At 37.6% G+C, this 12556-nt stretch overlaps 1 pseudogene; it reads right to left on the bottom strand.

The window, feature by feature from the left end:
• Window positions 1-12556, bottom strand: part of LOC101326621 (cytosolic beta-glucosidase-like) — a 146762-nt pseudogene that overhangs the window by 72681 nt on the left and 61525 nt on the right.

The following is a 12556-nucleotide window of genomic DNA, read 5'->3' as shown; positions in this document are numbered from 1 at the left end:
CACCCTCCTTCTGCAGCCACCACTGTATTCACTAAGTACTGGGAATGTCAGCTGGGATGTGACGGATATTACGGAAGAGAAGACTGTTGGTTGGAAGGGGGATTTCAGGGGAAGGCAGAGAGTTAAAGGAAGGCAGCATGAAGCCAGACAGAGAAGGACGGATGAATACTATGTCTTACGGTGATCAATTAAACTTACAAAATCAATCTGCTTGCCTGAAAATCCATCTTACTGAGATCACAAAGAAACTATACATCGATACATTTTTAAAGACTATTTCTAACACAAGTCAGTTGTTAAGCCATCTTTTAAAGCAGAATGTGACACTATGTGGGGGACCAGAAAAATGGGAGAAACGTGGATAATTCAAAGAAGAACCACAAAAATGATTTAAGTGAACAGTGAAGTTTTCATCTAGAAGGTTATGTAGCCTAAAAAGCCTGGTGAAAATGTCTAAAACACGATTGGATAAAACTAAAGGTTGATGAAACACCAAGATAGATTGGGTACTAATGTTGGTTGAGATGTCCATCTCTAGAAATCCATAGGAAAAGAACGGACAAGGATCAGGGCTAGAAGATTTAGTTACTCATCTGCACAAAATCAGACTGGATGACCAGTATTATGACCTTGTGATCAAAAATACGCAAAGGGCCTTGTGTAGACTCAGACTATTGTTTGAGAATATTTAATGGTTAATTCTAGAATTTCCACCAGGCAATAAAGTCAACACATTGACTCTGAGAATGGATATAAGGCTGTGTGAAGTGAACCCACACAGCAAATGCCCAGTTGATCCACAGGGCAGAGTTTGGGTTCCAGCAATACACAATAAACTCTTTATTAGTCAGATAGTCAGGAAATGGAGTGCTCCAGCTAATCAAATATTTTCTGTTAATTGTTACCACATGCAGAAGGATTACAAATTTTTAAAGAATGAGAATATTAAAATACACTTAACACTGAAACTAAACTGATTATAATTTAATCTTTCTCTAATTATTCAGAATGAATTTCAGGGTCATCAAGAGAAATATAAATTATCAGTGCTTGATGACTGTGCAGGAAGTCACAGTTTTTCTAAAATCCTGGATAATAGATGCTGGGTAACAAAGAATTCACTGCATTTTTTATCATTTGGGGGACTTATGTGCCAAGCATTTTCCTAGGATATGAAGTATATCATTAATCCCCACCAAAAATAACATTTCGCAGATGATGAACTGAGACTCATAAAGTTAGGATAACTTGTCCAAGGTTACAAAACAAGACAGGGTGTCAGAGCCAGATTTTGAGGGCAGAACTGTGTCTTTAAGGAATATGTTCTTTCACTATGTCAAACAAGCAAATTCTTGTTATATAAAAGTATTCATAAAATTTTCTGCCTGTCTGTATAAAACTTAGGCACAATCAGTGGGTCATACTCTTTGTTTTTGTTTTTTTTTCTTTTCTTTTCTTTTTTGCGGTACACGGGTCTCTCACTGTTGTGGCCTCTCCTGTTGCGGAGCACAGGCTCCGGACGCGCAGGCTCAGCAGCCATGACTCACGGGCCCAGCCGCTCCACAGCATGTGGTATCCTCCCGGACCGGGGCACGAACCCGTGTCCCCTGCATCAGCAGGCAGACTCTCAACCACTGCGCCACCAGGGAAGCCCCATACTCTTTGTTTTTCCAGACACGCTGAAGAATTTTTCTCAGCCATTCTTGAGATTGCTATCATGTATTCACGAGGGCAGCAAACTCTGGGCATGAAATATTTTTGCAAGTTTTTTTTTTTGTTTTTTTTTTTTTAATAAAAGGCCAACTGCTCATTCAAAGGATGAAGAATATAGCCTGAACATCTTCGGAAGAAAATATTTTAAGAGACTAAATTAGCACAGCCTCAGCCACATAACAAAATGATTTACCAATAAATGTATATACTTAATATACATTCATTTACTCATATTTTATTCAGTGATCTAATTTTTGTGTTAATACACTTATCTTTAACTATAAAATACATTGGGTTGGCCAAAAAGTTTGTTAGGTTTTTCCATAACATCTTACAAAAAAACACAAACGAGCTTTTTGGCCAACCCAATATTTGAATTGCCTCGTAAAAGAACATGGTCATTTAAAATTATTTAAGACTTTAGGCTGGACTTACATCTATAAAAGAAATGAATTCAACTTGTTAGGGGAGAAAAAAAGTTATTTCATAAACAGGTGTGGTACATTCCTTCTCCCATCATCTACTTTTTAGTCCCAAGCTCAGTCACAATTTCACCTGAGACATTTATGGCTTCTTGTTCACCTGTATTCACAAGCACCAATTAACATTCTTCAAGGCTCCAATGCCTCTTCTTCCTCCACACATAATGGTTTCACTTATCTCAAAGCAGACAGTGATTCCTATAATGGAATATCACAAACAAGGAGGGAAAGTGGCTAAACTTTAGAAAGGCATGGAATCATCTCCGGCCATGATACTGTTTCATTAGCTAATCTCATTCACACCATGAAGACGCTGCACTTCTGAGATGACCCTCATCAAAGAGACCGCCCTTCTTGCTTCATGTAGCATTTCCAGATAAGCCTTAAGAAGCCTTAAAAGGAACTATTTTCATCTCTAGCATCATGCTGATATTTTCATTGTATTGAAGAAAATGCTACCTAAACAGTAACTTGGGGTCAAAGGAGCCCTGATTAGAGTTATCTCTCTGCTCAAAAATTCAGAATAAAAAAACAGACTTCCCATATATGAAGTCTCTCCCCAGAATTATTGCGGGAAAGTAATTCTGAAATCTGATCCTCCCTTCTAATTCAGGATCTTGCCCAGAGACAAAAGTTTCATGCTCAAGTTAAATTTAAAGAAAGTTAAAATTACTGCACTGCCTAACTGAATTAAATTATGCATTTATGGCAAAGCTTGAAAATCATACTTAACTGTCTTAAAACTTGATAGATTAGGTGGTGCTTGCCATGATCCTGTTCTGAAAGGTGATTTCACTGCTCATGATTGTAACTGCCGTGGAGTTGTTCAATTGAGAATTTTCCTCTAATGCTTTGAACTGATTTGTTCATTCAATTTCCTCTCTGAGATTTTACACTCTCCACAGTAACTTTGTAAAACTTGAAGCTGAGGTGACCCTTCTGTTTCTGAACTCAAGGGATAACTTTCTCAGGGGAAGAAAAGTGAGGTTCATTTTCAATACAAATGAATAAAGGAGGAAACACCCAGATTGAAGGTCAAGAAAATGTTACCTGGAAACTGAATCAATATCAATAGAATCAGTTCATTGGAGAGCAAGGTCTAATTTTATGCCCAGATAAAAAAAGTGTTCACATTTCAAATTAAGTAGCTGGATGAGAAGAATGAAGAAAGTTCTTTTAAAAAGACTATTAATTATAATTCCTTAGACTTAATTTTTTTTTAAATAGCCTAAGAAATTACCAAGAGTTCTAATAAAATATGATCCTTGACATACCTGCCGAGAAAGAATATCTAGAGGGTCACATAATTCTTAAACTGGAAGGATCCCAAAAGAATAGCTAGTTTAAGCCTTTTATTCTTCAAATGAAGAAACTGAGGCACAGAGAGGTTAAGTGCATTTATAGAAAGGTTAAAAAACTTTAGCATAGATTTCAATTATTGTCACAACACACCCAAGTTTAATGTCAAAAGGGTACAATTAGCACTCATGCCTAATCTTGATGCATGTAAATTGTTCTCATAATAGTAAAAACAATCTACCATTTATTTAAATTCTTTTAAAAAGCAAAATGATGGTATAAATCTAATATTCATTGAAATTCTGGAGAGTAATTCAGTTTTCCTGCTAATGTAGATTCAATCTCCTAGTCACTCATTAAACATTTACTTAGCACTTACTGAATGCTGAGTATAGAACTAAAAACCCCAAAACTGTATCCTGGTTAGAATTTTGTCTGTAAAAAAATGGTGCATAAAATCTTACTACACACTGCTTTTGTCTGTGAATGCTTATACCTTTTAATAACTTCCATTTTCTCCTAAAAATGGTTTTTTCCCTTCCTTTCAAGGATTATAATGGGCATTGTCTTCAAAAACCAAAGTGTTTCCCAAGTTCCATCTATTCAGTTGGCTTATTCAACAAGTATTCAATTGTGACAGGGCTGCAGTTGTACGAGGGTCTCATGAATCAGTTTATGGCACCAATGTTTAATGTTTTATTCATAATATTGTTGATTTTCTTGTATACAGTGTCAGGCTCAATATTGAAAAAACAATATAGGGTGTAGTTAACCAGGAATTTACTCAATGACAAGCTTGGGAAAGCTGGCAGAAACAATATTTATGTCACTGTAGAGCAATTGTCCAGCATAAGTAATATCAAAGTTATAAATAGGTAAGATAAGACCACAGAGGGGAAGGCCATAGAACTGGTGAGATTAACACTGCTTAAGGTCTAATTAGCAACACTGCAAATCCAGACACTCATTTTCTTAGTGCACCCAGAGCTAATCTCCACTGATGAACTCACAAGACTTTGATTTATAAGACATAATGTCAATGTAATAATTTATAGTGGGGAATATCTTTTCCAAGATTTGGAAAACTCCAAAAGTTTCCTGAGTAGGAATGACTAACACCTGGCCATCCACTTCTCCCTCTTCTTTCCAAGAGCCCACAGCTGTCCAACAGAATCCATCTTAACACAGTTATCCAGGCAATCCCTGCCAATCACACTAAGAGAAATTCTACTAGCCTTGTTCCAAAGCAGGTTCTTAGATAACTGAGAGGCCAGGTGGTAATCAGGTTATTTTGGAGATCAGAAAATAAGAGCTTATGTAGACAGACAATTGAGGACAACTTCACCTGGGGAAAACCTGAGATGTTCACCTTCTCTCAATTCCAATAGCCCTCTCAACACCTGAATATTCCAGTATTGCTCTCTCCCCAAACAGGTGAAAAAAGTCATCAACTCTTCAAACTCCTGTTTCCATTTCCTTTGGATATATACCCAGAAGTGGATTTTGCTGTATCATATAGTAGTTCTATTTTTAATTTTTTCAGGAACCTCCATACTGTTTTCCATGGTGGCTGAATCAATTTACATTCCTACCAACAGTGTACAAGAGTTCTTTTATCCCCACATCCTTGCCAATCATTATCTCTAGTCTTCTTGATGATAGACAAGAGATATATGAACTCCTATGTTTATTGCAGCATTATTGACAATAACCAAGATATGGAAACAACCTAAGTGTCCATCAACAAATGATCAACAGATCTACAGATGAATGTATAATAATGAAGTTTTGATATATACATACACACACACACACACACACACACACACACACACACACACACACAAACACACAGTGGACTATTATTCTGCCATGAGAAGAAGGAAAAGTAATCCTGCCATTTGCAACAACATGGATGGAACTTGAGGGCATAACGCAAAGTGAAAAGTCAGACAGAAAAATACAAATATTGTATAAAATCACTTATATGTGGAATCTAAAAAAGCCAAACTTGTAAAAACAGAGAGTATAATGGTGGTTACCAGAGGCTGGGGGTGGAGGGAGACGTTGTTTAAGGGTGCAAACTATGAACTAATAGATAAATAGGTAAGTTCTGGAGAGCTAATGCACAGTATAGTGATTATAGTCAGCAATACTGTATTATAAACTGCAAAGTTGTAAGAGACTAGATCTTAATTTTTCCTACTGCCAAAAAAAAAAGGAAATAATAACTCTGTAACGTATTAGAGGTTTTAGCTAACACTAAGATGGTGATATTATAATATATATCATAATATATAGATGTATCAAATCAACATGTTGTACACCTTAAACTTATACAATGTTATATCTCAATTATACTTCATTTTAAAAAGCATTATCAAATCCTTATTTTTGCCCCTTTTTCAAGATTCTATTGAGTCTACTCTTTATACTGGAAAAATAGATTTTCTTCAGATAAATTATACTTTGATTATTTTACAGGTCTCTTTTACAGTTATAAAAATACAACTGCACTTCTGTTTGCTGCTACATCAACACAAAAAGTACTGGACAGATTGTTCTAAAAATGGAGTATGAGTTTGGAATCATCTAAATAAATTTTTTAAAGGCTGTATAGTAGTATTAAAATTCACTGGGTCTGATGTGGTGGAGAACCTTAAGTAATTATCCCCTCAAAACAGTTGGAACTGAATTAAAAAGAAGCCCAAGGGAATGTCCATCTGTGGGGGCAGAGCATATGTATTAGAATGCTATGGAAATATAAGATAAAGAATGGTTTCTGATCAGGAAGCACAAGGGCAGATGTGTGATTGAGCTGCTTGTCAAATGGGCAACTCCATGAAACCTGTTCCCAGGAAGCAGATGCACCAGGTTCTGTGTTTCTAAGAGGGTGTGCCTGATAAATGGTGTATGTTCCTGATCACATCAGTATGGGCCTCACCTGGATAAGTCTGGCGAAGTAGTTCAACAACAGCAGTGTGTGTGTGTGTGTGTGTGTGTGTGTGTGTTTGATTCTGAGCTTTGCCAAGCACCACACCAGTCACTTGGTCATAGAACACGTTCTCTCAAACCCCTAATCTGATCCCACTGTCATAGCCCTTCAGAAACGTGCAGGAAAATAAAAACCATAGAATATGAGAATTGTAAATGTTGACAGGATCTGGATAATGGGCACCGAACACTTCCCTTTGCAGTGGAGAACACTAAGGTCCAGATTATGTATTTTTGGCCAGAGTGATGATGTCCTTAAAGGTGTAAAGTAACTATATCAAATATGAGAATAATATCTAACATTTTAAGGTGCTCAGGACATACATACACATAAATTACTTTATTTTCACAACTGACTTTGGGTTAGGCAGGATGGCAATTAGCATCTGTCCCATTTAACAGGTGAGGAGGTTGACATTCAGAGTCCCAATGAGAACTTCCCCAAGTGCACACCACCAGAACCCAGGACTTAGTCTTCACTCTTCAGACCCTTCAGACTTTCTACTCTGCCACCCTTCATACGGGAGAATGGAAGACAAAGGTAAGTATGCTACTGAACTTTGGGGAGAAGTAGGGGAGAAGCAATAGGGGAAGGTCATCTGGCATATCTCTGCTTAAGGTTTACTCTGTAATCTTTGGCTGCCTGAGTTTATGTGTGGTCCAAGTATGTAGGTTGGTGGGATACAGATATATTGGAAATTGTTTTCTTTATGACTTTTCAAATGCTACAAGTCCGTACACTAGCACACACAAACAATTCTTGTGCACGGCCTTCGAATCTCATTCTTCCTTCTCTATTCCGATCTTGACTCCTCTTCGCTAGCTCCATCCAGTCCAGCCAGGAGCAACAGTATTAAGTGCATCCAACATTCCACCCCACACATTCCCAAAGCTGTGAATTCTCTGTGAGCTATGAGATGAACTGCTCCATAGGGCTAGGTTGACAAAGGTTTACTTTGAGAAGCAATAAAACAATAGACATGGAGTGATACTCTATATTCAAGTAACTGAGTCTCTATTCTGAGCTTGCAATGGATTTTTAATACGTTCATTTTTCCAAAAGGTCAATGAGTCAAACTTTGAGATCTTCCCCAATTCTTAGGACTTTTTTAATGCACATTTAGAAAAACACAGGTGCTTAACACATTTTGTCCAGTTAAATGGGCCTCTGTGGTCTGAAACTGGCATAGGCAGGTGGCTGCCAGGTCTGCACCACTTTTGGAAATGGATGTATTTCTCCTTTCCTGGTTCTCCATGGGAAGTGAGGGAGGGAGAATGCTGACAGACAACAGCAGGGTGATTCTGCGCTCAGCATCCTGTCTTGGTGGTATACCCAAGCTGCAAGATTTATAACCTTCTTGTTACAATGCATCAGCTTCAACACTTTCAGTGAAGTCTTCAATAAATTTGATGACATCTTGCTGAGGGGTTTTGTCATTAAAAGCCTAAAGCTGGTCATTAACAAATCTTCTCTGCAATCATCTACTACTGTGCTAACTCAGGCATGGATCTCACTGGAAAGTTGGGCTGGCTCAGAAACTTTCCAGAAGGCTGCATTTTTTTTCCTGTGTGGGGTATATTTCTTTAGGGAAAGAAAATACAGTTCCCAATCATTTCATCATTTATTTCTCATTATCCATTGACCATCTCTTCTCTGATAGACACAACCAAATTCAACAAACACGTGTAGTAAGCTACTACATGACAGAAACGGTACTCTGGGCTGAAGATATAACTATAAAAAAGACACAGCTCCAACTCTCAGAGGGCTCAGAGATGCCCCCCAAAATTAACCATCATTATGGAATCTTTCTTAATGTACCAGACTCTGTATGTAGGCTTGATATGCATTATCTTGTTCATTTTTCACCATGTTTTAGAAGATAGATGTTCTTATTATCCCCATTTTAAAAATTAGATGGCTGAAGTATTGTTTGCTTAAGACTTTTCCCCAAATTACTGAACTTGTAAGTGGAAGAACTAAATTTCAAACCCATGTCTTGCCTGACTTCAAGCTAGTCGATCTACCCCAAACAGGACTGGGCCAGGAAGAAGGCAAAGACCATGACATTCCAGTTGAGGAAAGATTGGGAACCAAGCCAAGAACAGGCATATATTCGGTAGGTGTGAGGAGCAGGTTGAACCCAACTGGAATCCCCTTTTAGGAGAGTTTAGGTCATGGGTCAAGTATCGCCCATTGAGAATAACTTCCCCTGATTTCTCACACTTTCTCACCTGCTCATCAACATTCAGATTATTGAGGTATCCCTTTGTGTGTGATTACATATGAACTTAAACTTGCCTGCTGGCTCCAGAGCAGCAAGGACTGGTGTAAATTTTATGTATATAATAAAGATTCATATCATGTGAGAAAAGCCTAACTCTTTGAAGATCACTGCTCCCTGAGCTTTTCCAAAACTTCCTGTGGCAGAACAATTCCAGGTACCCAGTTGATTGACAGTTGTTTCTGCTACAATGGTTTGATTTTTCACCTAATCTGGCAACCTCTCCAAAGGAATAACAAATGGAGGGAGGTCCTGGCTGCTTTGTCCTCCACAGGGTTCAATCATAAATAGCCAGAGGGCCAATGTTACAACACTCATTCAGAGGTTTCCCAAAAAGAATGATGGAGAAAATTGCAGACATGGGGGAATGTTCCGCCATAACTTAGAGACTTGAGGGAGGATGGAATTTTTTTTTAATGTCTTGGTATTCTATTTTTTAAATAATAAGGAAAATAACTTGGGGTGATAAATATGTTCTTAAAAATGCACATTTTGTAATAATAATAATTATACCATCTGTTGAGGGCCTACCATGTGCCAGACAATTGCTTGGGGTTTTTAACACAATAGCTTATTAAACAAAATCTTTTCAACAACTCTGCCAGGGAAAGTGTTATCCCATTTTTATTGCTGAACAAACTGAGAGTTTGGGAGTTTGAACCTTTTGCCCATCCTTGAATAACTGGAACTGGAATGCAAGCCTAGTTCTATGTTATTTACAGTGTTTTTGTCTCCACTGTGTTGCTTTTCTCTCATCTATATCTGCATTAATTAAAACACAATCTATTTAAAGGCATTTAAATAATGCAATGATTAAAAAGGTGTTAGCTGATTTTTTTTTCTTGAAATGACATTTTTCCTCTTTTTTTTTTTTTCTTTCCCAAAAGGAAACAGAAACATTAGCTTTCTTTTTACTGCTCAATTAATTGTTGTGGGATTTTACCTGAAGAGATTAGTAAGACTGCCATTGATCCAACTATGGTGTCATTATGTGCCTGTCTTGATGGGTGATGTTGGAGGGAGGGCTTTTTTCATGGGAATCACAAAGCCATAATCCATCTATGGACTCCCTGGGTTCTGGAGGGCTCCCACCTGCAGCGCTTCCCACAAATGTCTTCCTCGGTCTGTTATTATTTTTAATTGCACACAAGGTGCTTCTTACTAGTAAGGTTCTCACTAACCAAGATCATCAGCGCTACCTTGGAAGAGTCTCAGGAAATCGATCAGTAACTTCAGCTCTGTGCCTCTGACAACAGGCAGGATACAGGGTGTCTGAGTTTTGTCCAAGGTCGTAGGACCTGTCGGCTGTTGCAGAAGCAGCATGAAGCACTTTCAAAGAATCTGTGCAAGCCCAGGGCACCAAAGGTGAGGAAAAGTTTGGAGAAGTGTGGTGGGACAAGCAAGCACTCTGAGTCAGAAAGCCCAACACCAACAGTAGTAGTAATAATAATATACACATTCTGCCTTGTTCTAGTAAATACTACTTAGTAACTTTGTGATCTTGAGCAAATGACTTAGCTTCTTTGAAACTCAGTTTGCTCATCTGTAAATTAGGAGCAATGACCTCATCTCACTGTTTTGAAAATAAAATGAGATGATGGCATCAATTAAGACTTTCTTTGTTCCAAGTGATAGAAATCCAGTCAGAAGCAGATGAAGCAGAAAGAGCACTTAGTTGTAAGTAAAAGTAATGTTTCTCAAGAACACGCATGCAGCTGGCTCTGAAGAAAAAGTGGAATTAGAGGTGCAAGTGCCCTCCTGAATCTCTCCCCGTTTCTTGTCTCCATTTCCCTTGGGGCACCTGCAGCTCACCTTCTCACTACCCCTAAACTTTACATGGCAAGGCATAGCCACCAATGGCCTGCCAAGGTCAATCCAAGCTATGAGACAGACAAACTGATTGGTCCAAGTTTTAAATCCTAGGGCAGAACTGGGATTGGCCCAGCTCATGTCATGTGCCTATATCTAGACCAATCAATTATCTATTGACAAACAGCAGTATTTTATTCTACTTACATGGCCCTTGGTATGGTGAGTCTAAGGATGGGGGGAGGTGGGTATTTCATAGAAAAAAACAGATTCGTTACTAGAAAAGAGAGTTTCACTGCAGATGAAAAAATTGTTGTCCACTACAACAACATATGAAAAATAGCTATCACTATACCCAGTCCAGAATATACACTTAATATAGGGTTTTTGGTCAATGTGTACATTTCTGCACATTTTGAAAGGCTACATATTTTTTAAAAATCAAAATAAATACAATATTTTGTGTTAATTACAATGAATATAAATTATCTAATGTTAAGAATCAGAAGAGATTGTAGATGCTGTGAAAAATTAATGGTTTAAGTACGTGATACTTTTTACATCAATTCAAAAGTACAATAGAAATTCAACAAGTTCAAAAACAGGATTTTGTTCCTAACCCTATTATTTTCTCCTGTTGCTCACAAACCAAATCTTCTCACATTTTCTACTCTTGCCTTCAGTAACTTTTCTATCTTTAAGTTATCTTAGTTTGAGGGTCTTAAAGATCTAAGGGACTGTATAAAGTACTTGAAACAATTTCAGAGAGCAATGAAATGTCCTTATGTTAGCACTAAACAGAGCTGGGAATGAAGAAAGCCAATTTCAATTTTTTCTCTCTTTTCCCTAACATGCACAGAACAATCTTGGACAAGTCGTTTGTGTTCCCTATGGCATGCATAAATCTGATGATGGTAACTAGCCTACTTGTCTGGTGGGGTGAAGCTGGGAACATCAGTGTATTAACTATGAATAGGGTCATTTATAGGGAGAAGTGGGGAGAATCTCAGAAACCTAGAGATTTCCTTTTCTTATCAGATGGGGAATTCCCACACAGAGGATGAATCCGTTTTGTCTGTAACACAAAAGAATGATTTTGCTTGGGTCAATCTGTAGGAGTCCAATTGCCCTCTGTCAATAAACTCCAGGCCCAGGTGAGGAACTGAGTCAATATATTTTAGGTTTGGGAAAGAAACCACTTTATGTCACTTTCCAGAATTCCTTCTGGCTGATTCCAGTATGTTACTGATTTATTTCGGAAAGAATCATTCCAGGACCTCTCAAACAGAATGATGAGAAATAACTGTGCCTATCATGGTTAAAAAAAGGAAATTGAAAATCTAATTTTGCATTGAATTTTGTTGCTATGATATTATTCCTTTATAGGGAGGAGAAATTAAATTTACGAAGCAACAGTGTTCCAAGTGGTAGCTAAAAGGGAGAAATTAACTGGGGTAGAAATGTGTGCTACCAGTTAAAGATTATTCCTTCACATTTGTTTTCAAATATGAAAGGAATCCCATCAGGGAAAAGGAGATACCAGAATAATAATATTGTCTTGAAACAAAATTCACAGATTCTATATGACAATAAAAACTGTTTCTGCTGCTTGGTAACAGTTTAAATGAAACATGCATTGATAGAAGATGCATACCACTTTAAAGTTTATTGAACAAATACTTAATTTTGGTCCTTTAAGAATTCTGTCAATTCATTTCTTGGTAGTTAGGATATTAAAGTATGCAAATAAACATGCTCTAGTTGGTCACAGCTGATCTTTTTGTAATAACTAAGGTTCTCTCCCAACAGCCACCACTCCTTCTATTCATGTCACCTTCACCCAGGAGTCACAAAATGCTGAAGACAGTCGCTTTTTACTTGCTTAAATTTCAGCAGGTTGAAGCTAGACCAAAATCCTCACCTTCCTCCTTCCTAAATACTTTTTTTTTTCTCCCCTCTCTCTTAATTACATGG

The sequence above is a fragment of the Tursiops truncatus genome, chromosome 5, assembly GCF_011762595.2.
Source record: "Tursiops truncatus isolate mTurTru1 chromosome 5, mTurTru1.mat.Y, whole genome shotgun sequence".
Taxonomy (NCBI): Eukaryota; Metazoa; Chordata; class Mammalia; order Artiodactyla; family Delphinidae; genus Tursiops; species Tursiops truncatus.
This window is presented reverse-complemented; position numbering and strand designations above follow the sequence as displayed.